Below are 9,149 nucleotides of genomic sequence, written 5' to 3' on the forward strand. Positions count from 1 at the left end.
TCAATGTTTGTTTGAGGGCCCAGTTCCCGTGCTTATCAAGCTCGATGGCTCTTAGACTTTCACGTAGAGGTCTAAAATGAATCGAGATTATAAATATAAAAATAAAAATAAAAATAGCAAAAGATGGCGTCGCCCAGACTTGAATTGGAGACCTTCAGTGTGTAAGACTGACGTGATAACCAACTTCACCACGACACTGTCGAAAGCCTCCCAAAAAGGTCAACTAAACTATAGAGTTAAACCCAAACTTCCTGGAGCCTATAGAAAAGCCCGTGGAAACCTACCTGAAACTGGATGCGATGAGAGCCTACAAGTATGCTGCTCATCGAGTACTTTTTTACTCACTACATTTTAGATTTCTTTTTCAGGTCTTCGCTAACTGTCGCTCGAGGTGGGGGAGCGTTTGAGAGCTGCATTGTCACTTGAGGGTCGTTTATGAGTGTCAACCCGATCTTTGTACTTTGGGTCGTTTATGTTTTGTTTGAAGCAGTACCCCAAACCCTTTCTCCGTTTGTAACTACCCTTTAACAACACATGGTTTGCATTGTCTTTCAATTTGTTCTAGTCGAGGTGTTGTTTGATTTTAAATTGCACTATCTGAATGTTTAATTTAATTTTACTTTTAGTTTTATTTGCGTCACCACGACACTGTCGAAAGCCTCCCAAAAAGGTCAACTAAACTATAGAGTTAAACCCAAACTTCCTGGAGCCTATAGAAAAGCCCGTGGAAACCTACCTGAAACTGGATGCGATGAGAGCCTACAAGTATGCTGCTCATCGAGTACTTTTTTACTCACTACATTTTAGATTTCTTTTTCAGGTCTTCGCTAACTGTCGCTCGAGGTGGGGGAGCGTTTGAGAGCTGCATTGTCACTTGAGGGTCGTTTATGAGTGTCAACCCGATCTTTGTACTTTGGGTCGTTTATATTTCGTTTGAAGCAGTACCCCAAACCCTTTCTCCGTTTGTAACTACCCTTTAACAACACATGGTTTGCATTGTCTTTCAATTTGTTCTAGTCGAGGTGTTGTTTGATTTTAAATTGCACTATCTGAATGTTTAATTTAATTTTACTTTTAGTTTTATTTGCGTCACCACGACACTGTCGAAAGCCTCCCAAAAAGGTCAACTAAACTATAGAGTTAAACCCAAACTTCCTGGAGCCTATAGAAAAGCCCGTGGAAACCTACCTGAAACTGGATGCGATGAGAGCCTACAAGTATGCTGCTCATCGAGTACTTTTTTACTCACTACATTTTAGATTTCTTTTTCAGGTCTTCGCTAACTGTCGCTCGAGGTGGGGGAGCGTTTGAGAGCTGCATTGTCACTTGAGGGTCGTTTATGAGTGTCAACCCGATCTTTGTACTTTGGGTCGTTTATATTTCGTTTGAAGCAGTACCCCAAACCCTTTCTCCGTTTGTAACTACCCTTTAACAACACATGGTTTGCATTGTCTTTCAATTTGTTCTAGTCGAGGTGTTGTTTGATTTTAAATTGCACTATCTGAATGTTTAATTTAATTTTACTTTTAGTTTTATTTGCGTCACAGTGTGAGATTTGAAGCCTCGAAAATCTCGTCACGAAAGACTCAATGACTCTTCATCTAGCGAAAATGGTCTGTTGGACCAATCCACCTAGGCCTCTGATACTAAGTTTAGTTCATAAATTTCTAGGCTAAATCAAGCATACAACGTGCTCACATCATTCCGCCTTAATCCTTGTTGGTTCGTACAGGTATTTCTTCAATAAAAGTCCAAACAATTAATTACATGCTCAATGTGTGTTCGAGGGCACGGTTCTCGGGCTTATCATGATCTAAGGCTCTTGAACTTCGTCGTAGAGGTTTAAAATGAATCGAGATTATAAATATAAAAATAAAAATAAATCCAAAAGATGGCATCGCCCAGACTTGAACTGGAGACCTTCAGTGTGTTAGACTGACGTGAGAACCAACTTCACCACAACACCGTCGAAAGCCTCCCCAAAAGGTCAGCCTAACTATAGAGTTAAACCCAAACTTCCTGGAGCCTAGAGAAAAGCCCGTGGAAACCTACCTGGAACTGGATGCGATGAGAGCCTACAAGTATGCTGCTCATGGAGTACTTTTTTACTCACTGCATTTTAGATTTCTTTTTCAGGTCTTCGCTAACTGTCGCTCGAGGTGGAGGAGCGTTTGAGAGCTGCATTGTCACTTGAGGGTCGTTTATGAGTGTCGACCCGATTTGTGTACTTTGGGTCGTTTATATTTCGTTTGAAGCAGTACCCCAGACCCTTTCTCCGTTTGTATCAACCCTTTAACAACACATGGTTTGCATTGCCTTTCAATTTGTTATAGTCGAGGTGTTGTTTGATTTTAAATTGCACTATCTGAATTTTTAATTTAATTTTACTTTTATGTTTATTTTCCTTTATTTATTTCATTTTTGTTAATTTAAAGGTGTATTTACACTTTACCAACCACTAGGGGATGAAATTTACCACTTAACAAATTATTGTTATTATTCATAGAATAAATATACAAATATTTTGGGTAAAAAAAATATTATGTTGGATAAAAAAATAATAAATTTGATATTCTTTTGAGTTAAAAAACCTAATATTATTTTGAGTAAAAAAAAAATAATAAAAATATGTTTTTGAGTAAAAATATCAAATATTTGTTCTAATCCTACAACAAACTTAAATTTCATTGTTGTATAACAAACTTAAAATTACTTATTTAACCAAACTTTAAATCGTCTATTCATAGAACAAACTTAAAAGTCATCTGTTGTAAACAACAAGCTTAAAATCTATTATTCTATAAACAACTTTCATCTAACAAATTTAAAATCTCTGGTTGGGTGATAGGTATAAATTATTCTAATTTTTTTAAATACTAATTTGTAATATGATCTTAATATTTATGTATAAATTTATATAATATTAATACAAACTTAAAATCGTCCGTTTGTAAAACAACAAACTTAAAATCTAATGTTCTTACAATAAACTTAAAACCAAAAACCACATGTTAGTAAAACAAACTCTTCACCAAAACCTCTTTTTTTCTAGAATAAATTCTTCAGGAAAAATAGATTCAAACCTGTCTTGATTTTTTTTTCTCTCCCTAATAACCATTGGTTTATTTTCTTTTTTCTCTCTCTCCTCACCATTACAAACACTAAGTGGTTTTATTTTATTTTTTTCTATCTCTAATAGTGACTTCTCTAATGGCAGCCATTGTGGAAATTCTACCACTCTAATGACTATTAATATCTTTTTTCTCTCTCTCTTCACCATTACAAATTTGAAGTGGCTTTAATCTTTTTTTCGGTCTCTACTAGTGACTTTTGTGATGGCAGCGATTGTTGAAAATAATAGACCAGAGCTACTTATATTAATATTAAACTTTTGCTTTAAAACAAAACAAAACATAACATAAATATGGTCATAGAACCTCCCATCTCAGACCTGAAAAGAGAAGGATGAAAGTGAGAAGGATGAAAGTGAGAAGGAAGCTGTAATAAGAATCCAACAAAATCAGTTGGCATGAGCTGCACGTGACCCCTAAAGATGAGTGAGCACCATGAACACCATCAATCTCAGCAATTCAGCCATTGTGACCTTGTAAAAACAAATAAAACGTTTGTTTTTGGATTAGAAAGTATTTATAAAATACAAAATAGTTCAAATGTGTATTTACACTCCACCAACAACCACAGGTAGAATTAAATTCACCCCTAACAAATGATTCAAGTATTCATATAACAAATATATAAATATTTTGGATAGAAAAAGATATTATTTTGAATTAAAAAAATAATAAAGATATTTTAAGTAACCAACCACCAGTGGAATTAAATTTACCACTCATAGTATTCATATAATAAATATATAAATATTTTGCTTAAAAAATATTATTTTGGATTAAAAAAATAATAAACATATTTTAAATTAAAAAAAATATAATATTATTTTGAGTAAAAAAAATATAATAAAATATGTTTTTGAGTAAAAAACTTAAAGATGTTTTGTATAACAAACTTCAAATTAAATGTTCATACAACAAACTTAAATTTACCTGTTCTTAGAACACTTAAAACAATCCGTTCCTAAACAAACTTAGAATCATCTACTTAAAATAGCCCATAGAACAAACTTAAAATTCTCTGATCTTAGGATAACAAACTTAAAATCTCATGTTCCTACGATAACAAACTTAAAATCTCATGTTCATACAACAAACTTAAAATCATCCGTTCTTACAACAAACTTAAAATCGCTAGTTCGTAAAGCAACAAACTTAAAATCCACCATTCGTACAACAAACTTAAATTTTTCTGTTAGTATAACATGTTGAACACAACTTTTTATGGGAAACACTCGCACTCTTTATTAAGACCAATCGACTCTTTATTAAGACCAATCGAGAAGAGAATACAAGACACTTTGTAGAATACTATACTTTTTTTTATTTTTGGATTTATGGGATGAATAACTTAGGTTGGGTGGAGCGGTATTTATACTAGAGCCTAAGCAATCCCGATCTACCAAATCTAAATCTTTTTAGTAAAATATCTATATCTCTCCTAAAATATCTAGATCTCTTTCCCCTAAAATATATAGATCTTTCCTAAAATATCTACTAAAATAAATATACAATGGCTGGTACAATTATTGGGCTTGACTCTATTGGGCTAGTAATGATATTTCAACACTCCCCCTCAGCACCAGTTCTCATTCGCTGCATCATGTTGAGCTGACAACGAAAACTCTCATGTTTGCTAGTATTTAGCCCTTTTGTAAACAAGTCTGTCACTTGGTCATCTATCTTGATCTGCTCCATCTCGATTTCTTCCTTCAAGACTTTCTCTCTAATGAAATGGTAGTGTACCTCCACATGCTTTGTTCTAGCATGAAACACCAAATTTTCTGTTAGGCGAATCACAGATTGATGTTTGCAATGAAGTGGTATTGGATACTCAATTTTCTGGTGTCAATCTTCCATCAAAAGTTTTAACCATGTATTTTCCTGAGCTGCTCTATACTCTACTTCTCTAGTTGACAATGATACTGTTGGTTGTCTTTTGTTACACCAAAAAATTGTTCTCGAACCGAGCTTGAACACATACCCAGTGATTGATCTTCGGGTATCGTGGTCTCTTGCATAGTCGACATCACTATATCCAGCTAGCTTTCAGTCTTCGCTTCTTTTGTATAAACGATCGTAATTGATTGTACCTTTGATATATCCCAATGTCCATCGAGCCTCATCCAAATGAGGCTTCTTCGAATTTTAGATATATTGATCAATGACTCCAACTTCATTTTCGAATTTCTTCGGTTGGTCCATTAGAACTCTCTGTTTAACTCTCCATGCAAGAAAGCATTATTAATATCCATCTGCCATAATTTCCAATCTTTATTTACTGCAAGTACTGGAGGAACTTGTACGATAATGATATTTTCCATTATACTAAACGTTTCATCATAGCCTGTCCTTTAGTTACGGTCGAGAATCTATCTTTTCTTTCCTCTCCTTTGTCTCGCTCTTTGCCCCTTGACTAAAAGCCTGATTTTCCTAAATATTGATTGGCTAGCTCAGATAAAGATTCCAGCTATTCTAAAGAAGGTGGTCCCGGATGATCTTCGGATTACATAACAGCAAGCACGTCCGGCGGCTATTCAAATGGATCCAGTTCTTCCTACCCGCGCCCGCACCCCTGATTGGTAATGGAATCCTATCGACTGACTGGGTACTTTTAGACCAATTAGACCAAAAGGATTTGAGCTGCTTTCACTATGCGAGGGCTTTGGTCTGCTTCCTTCTTTTCAATCACAGGAAATGATTCAATCTCGAACTGGGTGAGCCTCTGACTATTCAGTTAAAGTGAGAGTTGGTTCAACTATCAAGGATAGACATTTTAAGGCATTTTGTCAAGACTGCCGGCTTTGCTAGTAAGTGGATCGGAACGCTAACGGCGAGGTGCCAGCCAACTAACCTTTGTCTCTGTCCCTCAATCAATCAATGGGGCAAAGAGAGGGGAGAAGAGCAGTTCCAGAATAAGTAGGTGAAGGAGAACCAAACAAATACCCATTTTGACCGAGAAAAAAGAATAAGGAGAAAAAGAGAAAGAATCAAAGAAAAGAGTTACGTGAAAGAAGACAGTAGGAAAAGCCGAATGAATCTTCTTGAGTTGAGTGTTTACTGTTACAGTTAAAGAAAAGAGAACGAATGAATTTCATATGCGAGTGAAGGAGCGGATCAGCCAGCCCAGCCTAGTTACCTCGTAAAAGAATGTTTGAAGGTTCAGTCAGGAGCCGTACCGAGTTCCATCTGTCGAATTAATCTTGACTTTAGGCTTGACTTGATGAATAAGGAGAAAGAATACGCTTTACCCAGTTAAAGAGGGTTCGTTCAGTAGTGATTTCGTTTACAGGACAGGCAATGAATTAGCGGCTTGACCGACCTATGAGTCTTTGAGTGAAATCAGGGACAGAAGTATGTAAGTACAGAGCCAGGAGGTTATAATGCTTTTTGAAAGGAGCGAGTAAATCCTTTCTTGTCTTCTTGCTTTCTTTCGTCTTTCCTTCTGCATTACCTTGTGTTTGAGTTCAATCTGTCTAATTCTTGCTTGTTTGGTCTTTCCTTCCGACAATGAATAGGCGAATGAATAAATAGGGAATCGTTTCGTCTTCACTCTGATTCTTTTTTCGTCTTTCTCTTTTTCTCAGTAAATTCCTTTGACGTTTCCGCCTTCATTTTGTCCTGTAGCGGATTGATTTATTTGTCCAAAAGCTCCTTCTTCTTTCGCTTTAGTTCCCAATTTATTTGCTTCTGCTAGTGGAACAACTATGGTATCGTGGTAATTAACCTCCTCTGCCCCAATGGGTTCCTTAATGCCTGACCTAAAAAAAGAGTTCGAATTGAATCTAAAGAGACTGCCCTTGACCTTTCATCAACTAGTTGAATTGAACCTTCATTCAAAGTCTCACTTATTATCATCTTCTAAGAAAAGGAGCTCTTAGCCCGTTGAACGTGGTCGACCATTATTAGGCTTGGATTAACCCATCTTCAATGGCAGTAGTCCTAATTAAAGACTAAAGAAAGAGCAATCTGCTTGCTAGGCTAGTGAGACTGATCAGAAAGTACTTGACGCTCGTTGAGACCTTTCTTTGCTTTGTCATTTTCATTCTCTACTTCTGCACTGGGACTTTTTTCTATTCTAGGCTAAAGCCCCTTTACCTTACTTAGTATATTAAGGGTAGCAAAGAGGGAAGCCCTCTTTCAGTCAATTATTCAGATAGATAGCAGAGCTTTCAGAGTACATCAATCGACAGTACCAACTGAGGCTTCCAAGCCCACTTGACTTTCTGAGCTTGCGAAAGGAGAGACCAGAACAAGGTTTCCTACTCGCCGCCTTTACTGAAAGGGGAAAGGTAACTGAACTGTATCATACCAAACCTACAAGAATGAATCCCTTACACCGCAGAGCAATTTTGGCACGACACATTTCGCGGATTTTCACCTAATTTAACTAGTCAAAGTACGTTCGAGAAGTTGTCAAAGATCTTGTCTTTAAAATAATGAGTATATGTTGTTATCAATCAAATCAGCAGGCTTAACCTGATCACCTTGAAAGATTGGCGAATGTTGTTTTCAGAGAAATTCGGTGAGAGGAAATTGGTTGTTGGAAGAAAAAATGGGTAAAAACAAAGAGAGAGAGAGAATGGCTGAAATTATGACTGCGTTCAAAATCAGGTAGTTTAATATTCTGAACAAATTTCCTATTTAAATATAAATTATCCTAAAAATTGCTCGAGAGTGGCCAACTAAATCTGTGCCACTCCCTACAAAATTGCGGTCTAAAATTTTGGTGATCCATTCGACGTGTTTTGTCAAATGGTCAAACGGAGATATTCTGAAATCGTGTTAATAAGGAAAAACTGTAAAAACTCAGGTTTTATCTAACAGTGAAGAACATAAGCGGTTGAATCAGAGTACTAGGGCTAGGGAAAAGAAAAAAAGTCATTCATCAGTACTTTCTTTACTGTGGATGATGTCGAAAGAGCATCTAGTAGTTAAACGTGTTCACTGAAGTGCCTTATTATTACGTACGTACGGAACAAAGAACCTTTTGACTCGACACGAGGTAATGCAATAAATAAGAAGCAACCCTCAGCCTCACACCCTCGCTCAAAGCTCCTTTATACTATAGTCTAGTATAGTAAGGGCTCGCGCCTACGCCTTTTCGCACGTACTCACTCATCTTTATCAGCCAGCTCCCTCTCCCTTCCGGTCGTGCACTTCTATCCTCTTCCTGATTAAAGGAGGTAAAGCAGCTTCCCTCCCTTGCCCTTGCTCTACCTCTATTTACTAAAGACTAGGACAGGTTAGTTATGTTCCCCTTAGCATCAAATGAAAAGAAAGCGGATGAACGAACCAAACGCTCTTTAGTTTCAAAAGCATCCCCCCTTTCGATCCTGTCGAAGAAAGAGAAAAGAATAAGCAAGCTAGGAAGAGGCCCCTAAGCTCGCGAGAAGGAGAAGGGCTCAAATACAAAGAAAGGCCAGACACGCGTTAGAGAGGAACTAACAAGACAAGGCGCAGCAATCTAATGCACTAATGCTAATGCACGCTAACTACTACCCCTAATCTAATGTGCTACTACCACGCTATACTACGCACCAATGCTGACACTATACGCTTTAGCCCTATCAGCAGCAGAGCTAGCCAGGGAAGAGAGAGAAGGTTGGTTGGGTTGCTCAGATGATGATGAAGACGTAGGAAAGATAGTCACAGATGAGATTCCAAGAGGTTTGTATAAGATGGGCATGGAAGCTCTCCCCTAAAATCAAATGATTCTCGAGACATACGCATAGAGAAGAAGAAAGATGCATAAGGTCAGGTTGCGGAATGTCCTCTCTCTTCGACCGGCAGAATAAACAAGAGTGTGACTACTAAATGTCTGGTTAAGATCTTCTTGGTAGAATGATTCAGATTTGATTGGTCCTAGCACTCGTAACGAGACAAATAGGTGTGGAGATAGGACGCAAGATGAATCACAAGGTCCCGCTGTTTTCAAGCATATATGAATGAGAGCTCGCCTTGCCCTGAACTCAAAACTATGTCTGGAGCTCTATCTTTTCTTTACCTTGCCGGCCTTCT

The 9,149-nt window shown here is 37.2% G+C and overlaps 1 non-coding gene across 1 annotated transcript; it reads right to left on the minus strand.

The window, feature by feature from the left end:
• Nucleotides 1-1,892: 1,892 nt before the first annotated feature.
• Nucleotides 1,893-1,966, minus strand: TRNAV-AAC. The gene has a single exon. It is a non-coding gene; the product is annotated as a tRNA-Val (tRNA).
• Nucleotides 1,967-9,149: the final 7,183 nt, after the last annotated feature.

The sequence above is a fragment of the Cucurbita maxima genome, unplaced genomic scaffold (genome assembly GCF_002738345.1).
Source record: "Cucurbita maxima cultivar Rimu unplaced genomic scaffold, Cmax_1.0 Cma_Scf00062, whole genome shotgun sequence".
Classification (NCBI taxonomy): Eukaryota; Viridiplantae; Streptophyta; class Magnoliopsida; order Cucurbitales; family Cucurbitaceae; genus Cucurbita; species Cucurbita maxima.